Source organism: Podarcis erhardii, assembly GCF_964252035.2.
Source record: "Podarcis erhardii genome assembly, chromosome: 8".
Taxonomy (NCBI): domain Eukaryota; kingdom Metazoa; phylum Chordata; class Lepidosauria; order Squamata; family Lacertidae; genus Podarcis; species Podarcis erhardii.
The window spans coordinates 17158019-17171376 of record NC_138499.1 but is presented as its reverse complement, the minus strand read 5'-3'; positions in this window follow the sequence as shown (position 1 = coordinate 17171376).

The window sequence follows — 13358 nt, the reverse complement described above, 5'->3', positions numbered from 1 at the left end:
GTATACAGGGACTGGAAGAGAGATTTAAAAAGGCATCTATCCAGAGTGGCAAATATCAAATGTAGAAATGGTTTAAGTATTATTTTTATTATTTTCATTTTCATTTCTACACCGCTTTATATTAATTAAGAAAAAGAATCTCAAAGAGGTTTACAGCACATTAAAACTTCAAATAAAACAATCCATGATAAAGCATTACTGAAGAAAGTCAGATATAAAGTATACATTCAAAGCAACATAATTGAAAGGAAGCTAAAATATTATCTTAAGGAGTTCAAAATGAATTATTACAAAGGAGGTCAAGTGCAGAATGCAGCAAAGTTAACAAAACACACACACACACCAAAAAAAAATTATCTTAAACATTTCAAAAGAAACCATTACTAAAGGAAGTCAAATATAAAATGCACATTTAAAGTAGCATAATTAAGAAGAGAATAAGATAATTTAATAAGAAAAGAGCCTATCTGCTGCCATTACTGCCAGTCCTGCCAATGGTGGTTCGTGCCAGACAGTGGCTATGGAAACTCAGGGTTAGTGACCTGGGTTTGCACTAAGGTGGTCTCTGGCCTCTTCAGCCACCTCAGCTTTTGTAGCTGGAGTCAGTCAAGGCCACACCCTCCAACGCCAGGTGGGAAACTTTTCTGTGTTAAATGTGCATTACATACGTGACCTCCTCTGTAAGGCTTTGTTTTGAAATATTAAAGATCATATTTCAGTTTCCTGTTAATTATGTTGCTTTGAGTGTATACTTTATATCTCACTTTCTTCAGTTATGCTTTATTGTGGATTGTTTTATTTGATGTTTTAATGTGCTTTCTACTTAACCTTCTTCAGTTATGTTTTATTCCGGATTGTTTTATTGAATGTTTTCATGTAAACTGCTTTGAGATTTTCCCCTTCTCGAAAATATAAAGTGGTATACAAATAATAATAATAATAATAATAATAATAATAATAATAATAATAGGAGACATTTGCACTGAAATGCTGACAACTTTTCATGTAGTTTTTTTTTTTAAGCAGAAATGTGCAATTGAGAGGAAATTGAAATGGACCGATTTGCCCATCCCTATTGCAGCCGCAAAAGCTGTTTCTGCTGCTCATGGTATCCAGAGTCCATCAGGGTGGGATATTATTTTAAGAATTGCTGCTGGGATCAATACTTGCTTTTGGAGTTGCATGGTTTTTTCTTTTCTTTTTGCTGTTATCTGGATTACGTGTCTATTTATTAGATCGCCTTATGAGTCATCAGTGGATTGTTCCATGTTATGGTCTATTTATTAAAATGAGATGTTTTCATTAGCCTATTGTTGATATGACCATTTAAATTTTGCATCTCGTAATTGTGAGAGAATTATCTTATGTAAATTCCTCGGCGCCGTAAGCTGCTTTGAGCTGGATTTACCAAGGAAAAGCAGAAATGACAAGGGGACATTTTTTTTTTGCACCCAGGCTCCGAGCTTTGCATTCTCCAGAGTGCTACTGTATATGTGCGGACGAACAGCCTCTTACCTCTGCTATGATGAATAAATCAAACTGCAGAATGCCTTCAGTACCTGTCAATCCCCTTCTGGATGGATTAACCAGGCAGAGACATAATCTTGGCACCCATCTTGACTGCTGTTAGGTTGTCTTCAGATATATTGGATTCAAAAGGCTGTGGAAAGCAAGCAGCGAGCTAAGTAAGTAGCTGGGCGCAACAGAGCATTGGCTCAATGAGCCCGAGACGTCCCCAGGGGAATAGCATGGAATAGCAGTCCATCTCATAAGTGCATGTCACACAGCAAAAGACAAGATTTGGCAGGAATCAATGCAAGCAGGGAGGGAGGGTTTAAAGAAGATCCCCCAGTCCAATGCAGCAATTCTCCAGATGCCACCCTCTTCGTACCTGTAGGGGGTTAGGGGGTTGAACGAAGACCCAGGAGACCAAGCTTCAAATCCCTACTCAGCCATGAAACTTACTGGGCGACCTTGGGCCTGTTGCCATGTCTTGGCCTGGCCTACCTCACAGGGTTGCTGTGAGAAGGATAAAATGGGGAGCAGGAGAACTAGGTAATAATAATAATAATAATAATAATAATAATAATAATAATAGTAATGTTGTTTAGTTGTTTAGTCGTGTCCGACTCTTCATGACCCCATGGACCAGAGCACGCCAGGCACTCCTGTCTTCCACTGCCTCCCACAGTTTGGTCAAACTCATGCTGGTAGCTTCGAGAACACTGTCCAACCATCTCGTCCTCTGTCGTCCCCTTCTCCTTGTGCCCTCCATCTTTCCCAACATCAGGGTCTTTTCCAGGGAGTCTTCTCTTCTCATAGTACAGTGGTACCTCGGGTTACATACCCTTCAGGTTACATACGCTTCAGGTTACAGACTCCGCTAACCCAGAAATTGTGCTTCAGATTAAGAACTTTGCTTCAGGATGAGAACAGAAATCGTGCTTTGGCGGCGCGGCGGCAGCGGGAGGTCCCATTAGCTAAAGTGGTGCTTCAGGTTAAGAACAGTTTCAGGTTAAGTACGGACCTCCGGAATCAATTAAGTACTTAACCTGAGGTACCACTGTACTTTATTATTTCTAATAGTATTATTTCTAATAGTACTTTATTATTTATACCCTGCCCATCTGCCTGGATTTCCCCAACCACTCTGGGTGGCTCCCAACAGAATATTAGAAACACAATAAAACATCAAACATTAAAAACTTCCCTAAACAGAGCTGCCTTCAGATGTCTTCTAAAAGTCAGATAGTTGTTTATTTCCTTGACATCTGGTGGGAAGGCATTTCACAGGGCGGGCGCCACTACTGAGAAGGCCCTCTGCCTGATTCCCTGTACACCACAAATCACATAGAATAAAAGAGGGATGATAATAAATAGACAGACATGGACTTCCGGGTTGGCGCCATCGCCGAATGGCGGACTCCCTCCGAGCTCCGGAGGGAGCCTGCTCGGTAGGGGCTGGGTCCTGCCGCGCCGGCGACGCGGGGACCCTTAAAAACCATGGGCGCTAGAACCCATGGACATGGTGACTCGGCTGGCACCTTTTGAGCCCCCCCCGACCCGCGAAGGAGCCTTTTTAAAGGCTGCGGAACGGGTGACAGGGGGGGGTGGTGCTTTGAGTCCTCCGCTTCCCCTGCCGAGCGAAGCCGCATGCCATTCGACGGAGAGCGCTGACTTCTTCCATTGGAAATTCGGACTTAAAAGTATAACCCGTGAGTAATCGGAACTTGGACTAAAAAAGGCGAAAAATTTTTTAAATAATTTGGAACGAGCGGGGGAGGTATAAAAAGGAAGTCAGCCCCCCCCCCTGTTGTAGAGGAGCTAAAGTAAAGGACTTAACATCTAAGATTGAGTGCAACCTTATTTTGATAAAGTTATGAAATTTCGCGATGGAAAATTATAAGATTGAGCTGGAGGAGAAAAGTGGAATTTATTTAAAAAGCAACCCCCCCCCCCCCGGAACCTGGGAGCGTCTTAGCGAGAGCGCCGGGAGAAGACAAGGAGAGGTTTTGACAGCTGTCAAAGAGCTGTCAAAGCAGAAGAACAATAATGAGAACTATGTTACGAGGACTTTGCCGGTTATATTTGTTACAATTTGGATACAAAATGTTTAAAACAAGGAATAATAAAGTTACTTTGACTGGTGGACGTGATCTGGAAGGGAACTGAGTTATTATAATCCACCTAGAGGAGCCGAGGGATATTACAAGTTGTTGACATCGAATTTGACAGAACCTTTTATCTCCTGGGAAACTGCAGAAATGGAACATTATTTTGACTACAGAGGTTTACACACTAAAGTAGACAATAGACTTATCTATTGAAAATGGAAGGGACTTGGCATCATGTTTCATTCCTGAATAACAGAGCCTCTGCAGCGGAATTTAGAAGCTTTTGGAATTAGAACATTTGTGCAGGAAAACAGGAAAAGAAAGAGGAGAGAGACCAACAAGAACATCAAAAATAATAAGAATTGGACAAAGTTGGAAGTGGGAACATTTGGGAAATCCAGATTTGAAAGGTTTAAGAAATAAAATTGGAGTTTTACTCCCAAGTATATAAAAATCTGGATGGAAAAAATGGGCCTTTTTGAGATAGACTCCTTCCAAGATTGGACATTTAAATTAAAGAAGACTGGTAAAGGACTATGGCTTAAATAAATGTGGGAACTCCAGGAAGACATTAGATGTTGATTAATACGGGAAACGCAACCAGGAAAAGGGGGAGGGATTTGGAATCCAAAGGCTGTAAAATCAAAATCATATTTTATTTTATTATATTTAATCTATTATGTATATTAAAGAGGGGAACGCGCGGAAGGGAATAGGTCGATCTTAGGAGATGGGAAAATATTTTTAAATAGGGCTAATGATAACAAGGTTAAAATTTGGGATAATAAATTGCTGAATTTATTGATAAGAATTGGAATACAAGAGGGGGAGGGGAGGGGAAGTCCTGGAATGATGTTATGGAAAATAAGATCTTAAATTTGGATGTTTTGTTTTTTTATATTATTGGAAATTCTTAATAAATATTATTTTTTTTAAAAAAAGATAATAAATAGACAGACATAATAACTCTGCCATCTTATCCCACCTAGTCCAGCATCTTGTTCTCACACTGGCCAGCCAGACTCCTGTGGGTTGCCAAGAGGAGGAGATGAGTGCCATAGCCCTCTGTACAATTGTGATTTCCACCTATTGGTATTCAGAGGCAAACTGCCTCCAGTCATGAAGGTAAAACATATATGAAGAAAGGGTTTTCCATCTCTGCAGGAGACCCTGTATAATTTTGAGGGCTGGTTCAGCTGCAGCTCAGCATAGAGACTCAGAGAAGGGCAGTAAAGTCGATTCTTTATTGAAGGACACAGCATACAAACAGGGAAACCTATGGCGAGACTGGCCGCGGTGAAGCAGCTGCCAGAACGGACGATCGCCTCACACTTCCCCCAAAGTCTCCTCCCCATCTGTCTGTTTCCCCAGCAGTCTTGAACTTCAACAGGAAGGGAGTCCCTGCACTCTCTGTGCTCTGCTGCATGCAGAGCCCTTCAGGCCCTTGGAGACAAGGGAAGAGGGGAGCTGAATACAGTAGGACCGGCAGGTTCCTGTGAATCTGTTGCAGCCTCAGCCTCCACCGTCTCCTCAGCTGCCTGTTCTATGTCCGCAGTGCTTTCTGCCTCTTCTTCCTCTCTCTCACTTAAGCCTGTTGCTGGTTCATCACCCAACCATTCTGCCCCCTCCTCTTCATCCTCTGACCTGTCTTCCATATCCCACCATCACTCCCCTGGCTTGAAGCCTTCTTCTTCTGAGGTTTCCCTAGAGCTTCCCTCTGGCTGAAGCTCCCCACCACTCCTCCCCGTCCCTGACACTGAGGTTCTTAAACAGAAGGTAGTCCCTTCCAGCCCCCTGCAATGCAAAGGAATCTCACCACAAGGTCTCCCATCCAGTTTAAAACCCTACTGGACCCTGCTTAGCTTTGCAAATGTGCCAGCAGTTTTATAGCTGCCATACTCATATACACACACACCCTCATGTGTTTATACTCTCACTGCTCTGAATAGAACTTCACTTAGGAATGAATCCCATTGAACTGAATGAGACTTCTTTCGTCAACTTGATGTTTTTGTCGGTGGGAAAAGTCTTGGGATCAAGTCTGCCTTCTGCGCAATTTACAGATGATCAGATGAGGGGTTTTTTTCCCTATTCTCTCCTTTTGGTGCTTGCTATTGATATCTCTCTGCTTCACACATAATCGCTGAGACTTGCAACAACATGTTTCAATCTTATTTTTATTTGGAACACTATGCTGCCCTTCAGCTGAAATGGTTCCCAGAACGGTTTCACATCCAGATATAAACAGCAATACGAAACCTCGCTGTCTGTTCCTATTCCCCGACAGGGTTGCATGGGGGCTGCTGCCAGTTTGGGGAACAAGGGGTTTATGGCTGAATAATTCCAGTGGGGAGGAATGTTCTGAGGAAAAGGAAAATGGGTACTTCCTTCCCCATCCATGGAACCCTTTCCTTTTATGTGATATAAAGCATTAAACAGCCCCATTCGCCTCATACTTGAGCGCTTCACTGCTGTATAATGGTATGGAGGGAAAGGGAGAAGAGGCCCATTGAACTAGACATACTTCAGAAAAGGGCAACCAAAATTATCACGAGGCTAGAACCACTTCCCTATAAAGAAAGGTTGCATTGCTTTTTAGATTAGAAAAATCTAAGAAGAGAGACATGGTAGAGGTCTACAAAATTATGCCTCACGTGGAAAAAGCAGGCGGAAATACGGTTTTTCCTCCCATAATAATAGAACCTGCGGTCGTCCAATGAAGGTGGATGATGGAAGATGCAGGAAAGACAAAATAGTCTGTTAAGGCTTGAAATATACTTGGAGTCCTCTAGTGATTTCATGCTCTTTATTGCTACTTGTAAAACAGTGATTGAATTGCCCCCCAAACCTCAGGCTTTTATATATATTATTTACACAATGAGTCCCATCTGATTGTCTGATTCTTCTTCCCTCCTGGAGCCTGATTGGCCTTTTCCTGCAGGCCAATCAGTTGTTGCATTCTAGGATCCTACTTGCCTATTGTTCTAGGATCCAAGCTTAGTACATAACAAAGCTGCAATCCTAAGTGCATTTACTCCACATGGAGTTGAGTGGGACTTACTTCTCATAGAATCATAGAGTTGGAAGAAAGAGGGTTGCCATATTTTGAAGAGCAAAGAAGAGGACACATTTGCCAACTTCTCCTTTTAGTTATGGATCGCTATGACAACTCTACCCTTGAAAAAGAGGACGTGTCCTGGAAAAGGAGGACCTATGGCAACCTTAAATCCTGAGGGTCATCCAGCCCAACCCCCTGCAATGCAGGAATCTCAACAAAAGCATCCCTGGCGTATGGCCATCCAACCTCTGCTTAAAAACCTCCAAGGAAGGAGAGTCTACCACTTCCTGAGGAAATCTGTTCCATTCTTGAACAGTTCTTACTGTCAGAAAGTTTGTCCAGGTGTTTAGTTGGAATCTCCTTTCTTGTAACTTGAAGCCATTGGTTCAAGTCCTACCTTCCAGAGCAGGAGAAAATAAGCTTGCTCCATCTTCCACGTGACAGCCCTTGAGATATTTGAAGATGGCTATCATATCTCCTCTCAGTCTCCTCTTTTCCAAGCTAAACATACTCAACTTCCAGACACTTCATCATCTTGGTTTGACTATTTTGCACAGGTTATTTTCTTACCCTTTCCTATATAACAGGATGCACATGAAAACAAAGAAACTATGCTTCTTGCTTCAGAAGTATTGTTCTTGCCTGTATAGAAATTCGATCTGGTTACTTGATTCATCAACTAAGACCAATGGTTTGGATCCTAAAACCAATACTTTGGACCCTAACCAGATGTCTGTGAAGAGAGACTCCTCTCATTTGCATCTGGGAGCTGCAACTAAGATCTATCTGAGAATTCCTCTGGCAAAATGAATTAAGGGAATTTTCACCATATACCCCGATCTCTGTAGGCCCTGGCCCCATGTCTCATGCTGTTCTATGAGGTATCCTGACCCTCCAAAGCAAAGGACATGAGGAGCTGCAGGTAGAAGGGAAATCGGTGGAAGTCATTCCACCTTCTGATGAAGAGAATGTCCCATGAGTAGAACAGAACCAGCAGAACCCTAGATAGGATCCAGGTCCTTATAATCAATTAATTAAAATGCATCCAGGCAGATGGTGGGGTACAATTATTATTATTATTATTATTATTAAATTGGTTGCTGTCCTAGGGTTGTCTCCAACAAAGGTCTACTCAGAAGAGACCCTTTGAAATTAATGGATCTAAATTAATCATGCCCATTCATGTTGATAGGTCTGCAATGAGTATGACTAACATACTCTAGAAACCCCTAGATATTAACAAAAAGTAGATAATTTATGAGTGTGTGTGCCTCAGAGCTCCGGAGAAAATCCCTTAGGATTAGAAAGCGAGAAGCACATTTCTGGGGGAAAGGAAAATAAAGTGAAAGGACACAGTAGGAATATACCGAGCGTAGCCACAGCGTAGCCACACTTGCAATCTAGTTGAAAGGATCAAAGGAAGGAATAGTTTAACTTGCCAGGCCTTTCTAGCCTGCAAAAACATCCTTTGTTAGCATTCTCTGAGGATTGTGGGGAGAGGGGCATGGTATTCAAGAGGGACGCATCCTTTCGCTGAGGCCTGCAAAAGCACTGCGGAAAGTTGCCCCTCTAGCAACGGATGTCTAAATGCATGAAAAAGAACTGTTGGCAGATAAGGATGAAGTTTGGACAATGAGAAGCAAAATGGCAGGTTGTCACAAGCGAGCAGTTCCCTGGCTGCAAAGGCCGTCCCGAATTCTGCAGAGAGGCTCTCGTGCCCGAGCCAGTCTTGTTGTTTTGTCAACGTGTCATCCGAGAGAGATTCAGATCAGCTGCTTGTCTTGCTGAATAATAATAATAATAATAAAGGAGAGAGAGGGAGAAAGTGCACTTCAAAGCCAAACAATAGAGATAAACAAATATGCTAACATGAGTTCCCCCACCTCCCTTGACAGAACGGTTCTTGAAAAATTCTGCACATCAGTACAACTGTATTAAATAAAGCAAGGGTGGGACTCTGGCAGTTCATAAGCTGGATCCAGCCTCCGAGGCAATTGCATTTGGCTCTTGGTAACCCCACCAAGTGATGGCAAATATATATTTCAAGTTTGTAAGACGCATAGCACTTCAAAGCTACATCTCTCATTTAAATTTTTTATGTAGCATTCTTATGGCATTGATAACAACTTACCTTTCTCCCAGACTACAGAACCCAGAGAGATGTAGCTTCTAGTTAACCCCTTCCCCCGCTCTTCCAGGTTGTTGGCATCCATCTGTCTCGAGAGACAATGGAGTGCGCCTCCAGGGGTGAAGTCAAATCGATGGAGAATCACAGCAACTGTTGAGGCTGCAGAAACCAGCAACTCGTAACTGCTGCCTCTGGTGTGGTTTTTGCTGCATTAGCAGCACCGAAGTGATCTCTCTGGGGCGCTAGCCTGCACAGTGTGTATGGAGGTCCTGGGCTGCCCAGACGACAAGACCACCCTCTCAGCCTCCAAAGGAAAGGAGAGCAATACGTATGGCACCAGCTTGGCTGCAGGAATTGCTGGAAGGAGGCGTACAAGACACCATCCAACTGCCTTAGGGACTCCACTCCGGATTTGTTTAGGGTTTATTCCTTAGCCTTTTTGAAATATACTCGGAGTCGAGAGTGGATTTCATGCTCTTCATTCAGGTCATAGTAGTGAGGAGGAATGGAAGTTTCCACAGAATGTCTGCTTTATATACATTATTTACACAATGGGCCCCACGTGATTGGCTAATTCCGGGATTCTCCTGTAGGCCAATCAGGTTGTGGATTCACTTCCACCTGGACCTGGATTGGGTGGCTCCTGTGGACCAATTAGACTGCTGCATTCTGGGTCCTATTGTTCTAGAACCAATCAGACTGCTGCATTCTGAATCCTATTGTTCTAGGACCAATCAGACTGCTGCATTTTGGATCCTATTCAACTCAGTACATAACACCTTTCTTCTCTCAAAGGTGTCCCACAAGGCAGCAGGTACAGATTTTTCCTTGGGCTTTACTCCTGAAGCCTTTCTAATGAGTGAATATAGCCACAAGGCAGTGGAGGTTTAGGATCAGAGTTTTCCTTCTTCCAGGCATAGATATTCAAACGATACCACACATGCTTTTACAGGATGTTGTTGTTAATAGTTGTAGCAGTTTTCATATTAAAAATATAGTGCTGTTCATAAAGTGGCACTTTGCACATGCTCCAAAGAATCCTGTGATTTGTTCCTCCCCGCTTTTCTTTCTAAAATCATGCTCATTCCATCGGCAGGAATCATGATGCCGGGCTTGTTTTATCAGCTTTTCTGAAAGATCAGTTCCATCAGACACTTCCCATCCCTGAACTGTTTCTGAACTGCTATTTTAGAACAGGTGCCTGAGTTTGCTTTTTTCCTCTTCCCTCCCCGTTCCTTGACCCTTGTGTGTCTTTTTTAAAAATATTGCAAGCCTGTGGGCAGAGACTGTCCTGTTTTAACTAAACTTTTGTGATCAGCTCTGGGAGCCATTTTGGCTGAAGAGTATGGTGATAATGCTTCAGACAAACAACTAAATATCACTGGAAATGTATTCTGTTCATGCTCAGAGGCACTGCTCTCCCAGTCATTTAAAAATATTAAATCTGCTGCTGCCCTCTGAAGGAGAAGGTGCTCTGCGCATAAGATGCCAGAATTTGGGTGAACAAAAGTTAACAAGCCAAAGAAAGGTTCCAATTCAGTTGGCATCTTCGTCGCCGTTGATCAACTGCTTCTTTTTTCCTCCTTGTTTTCTGAATTACTCTGAACTTTTAAGTCAGGAAGCCAAAAAAAGGAATCACAAGAAATAATAATCTGCTAAAATGAAAAATGATACAGCCTGAGAAGGAGATTTAGGACTGGGGTGGAGGGGGGAAATCTATAAAGTCAGTGATGATTCAGAAGTGCTGGGAGGGGGGAACTGCTGAGCCTTACAACTTTGGAGGGTGATGAATTGGAAATTTGGCAGCATGCATCACATGGCGTTTCAAAATGGTTGTCCGAATCCCAATTCCCTTTGCCTCCTGCCTTTTCACTGAAATTGCCTGTCAGCAGTAGGCACCTGCAAGAAAAGGCGACTGACAGCGGGGCTTACTTCTGAGTAAACATGCCTAGGATTGCGCTGGGAATCCACAGCAAGACTTTCCTAAAAGAGTCCTGCGTGGGCAGGCTATAAAGTGTCTTACCAGATCCGCTTGCTAAATGAATTACAAGCTTCTTTGCAGTTGATTCATTTTTGCCCGGAGGCTACCGGAGATCATCCCCACAAAAGGCAATTTGCAACAAATCTAGCCAAGATTTTCCTGAGTAAAAAAGCTGAAGTGGCTCAACACTGGCACGAGTTCTTCAGTAGCTGCCAGCTTTTATAGAAGACTGGTGGGGCTCAGCTAGTTCATCACGCTAAACTGGAATAGAAGTACTGGCAGAAGCATCAGCAGAAAGGGGAGATGCAGATTGATTTTTTAGCTAAAGACATAGTCTTACCTTGGATCTCAAATGCCTTGGCTCTCGAACAATTCGGCTCCCGAACGATTAAACCCGGAAATGAGTGTTCCAGTTTTTGAACCTTCTTCTGGAAGCCGAACATCCGACGGGGCTTCCGATTGGCTGCAGGAACTTCCTGCAGCCAATTAGAAGCCGTGCTTTGGTTTCGTTTTGGAACGTTTTGGAAGTCAAATGGACTTCCGGAACAGATTCTGTTTGACTTCCAAGGTACGACTGTATAGGTAAAGTGCCCACAGATGGTTAAGTCCCGTCAAACTTGACTATGGGGTGTGGTGCTCATCTCGCTTCAGGCCAAGGGAGCCAGTGTTGGTCCTCAGACAGCTTTCTGGGTCATGTGGCTAACATGACTAAACCGCTGCTGGTGCAACGGGACACCGTGACAAGTTGCAGAGCACATGGAAACACCATTTACCTGCCTGCCACAGCGGTACCTATTTATCTACTCATGCTGGTGTGCTTTCGAACTGCTAGGCTGGCTGGAGCTGGGACAGAGCAACGGGAGCTCACCCCATCACGCGGACTTAAACTGCCGACCTTCCGATCGGCAAGTTCAAGAGGCTCAGTAGTTTAGACCACAGAGTCACCTGCTCCCTATAGCTAAAGATATATTAGTAGTGTTACTAGATATAGTATTATTGCTAGATATTACATGGCTGCTTATTGCGTGCTTGCTTTTCAGCATTGTATCATAAGCAGCTTCCGGAGGGTTTGTTAGAGGCCGAAATGGAGGGACAGAAATAAATAATAATAATAAAAACAGGGCTGCAATATTTGGTTGAATAATCTAATGGTTTAATCAATGAAAAGCTGTTTGAAAAATTAAAATGCGCTTTCAATTAATCCAACAGCATTTCTGCCAAAGAAAAATTTGTTAATTCCTTTTAGTAGAAGTGGTTACAAAAATTGCAGCTTGTGGGTGCCATTTTGAAATAGGTCTTTCTGTTTCGCACAGGAGGTAATGCTTGGTTTAACTGTGGGTTCATTCACACTTATGTTTAGCCCCATGTTTTCTTGGCACAGGATAGGCCTGCAATTTCCTGATCCATGTCTGGGAATAAGCCCCACTGCTTTCCCCAGGAAAACCCGCTCTTTAATGCTGAACTGGAACAAACAGCAAGTGAGGTTTTTCACGGCTTGCTGTTTGTGCCAAACTTTCTTTGACTGGGTAACAGCCCTAAAAATAAACAGATGTGGTGAAATAAAATAGGAAATGAGGCATCTGCACCAGAGAATGGTTTCCTCACCCCTTAAGTTGATTGTGCTGATGACTAATATCATTTTAAACCATATACCAATGACATGGGGTATGACAGCAGGTTAGTGTAGATGGACTCTCTGCACCCTAACTTCCACCAAAAGACTGATACTGATTCATTGGAAAGATAATACCATGTCCCTCTTTGAGCAATGGATGGAAGATATGAAAACTCTCACAAGATATGAACGGACTGCTTTTAGACCAGGCATAGGCAAACTCAGCCCTCCAGATGTTTTGGGACTGCAATGCCCATCATCCCTAGCTAACTATCAGTGGTCAGGGATGATGGGAGTTGTAGTCCCAAAACATCTGGAGGGCCGAGTTTGCCTATGCCTGTTTTAGACACTGATTATGCATAGATAAATACAATGATATTTGGAATGCATTCATAAAAATGCATTTATAAAAAATCTCAGCATCTTGTTAGTGATTTTACATTAGTTGGAATAACTGTCAAAATATATATAAAAAATTAAAAAATTGTCCAGTAGCACCTTAGAGATCGACTAAGTTTGTTCTTGGTATAAGCTTTTGTGTGCATGCACACTTCTTCAGATAATCTGAAGAAGTATTTGAAGAAGTGTGCATGCAGACGAAAGCTTATACCAAGAACAAACTTAGTTGGTCTCTAAGGTGCTAATGGACAATTTTTAATTTTTAAAAAAATATTTCGACTGCATCAGACCAACACGGCTACCTACCTGAATTTGGAAAAACTGTATTACTTATATGCCTATATTTCGTATTGTATCACTGTTTTATGTATTTCTTTTTCTTTTTCTTCTTTTCTGTTGCTTTCTTTTCTCACTGAAAATTTTCAATAACATATATATATATATAGAGAGAGAGAGAGTTTATTATGCTGTGGACGCATAGCTCTGTGGCTGCTCTGAAAGAACTGCATATTTCAGTCTTCCATCTCCTACTTGGCCTAAGTATTCTGCGCCGCTTCTAAGGT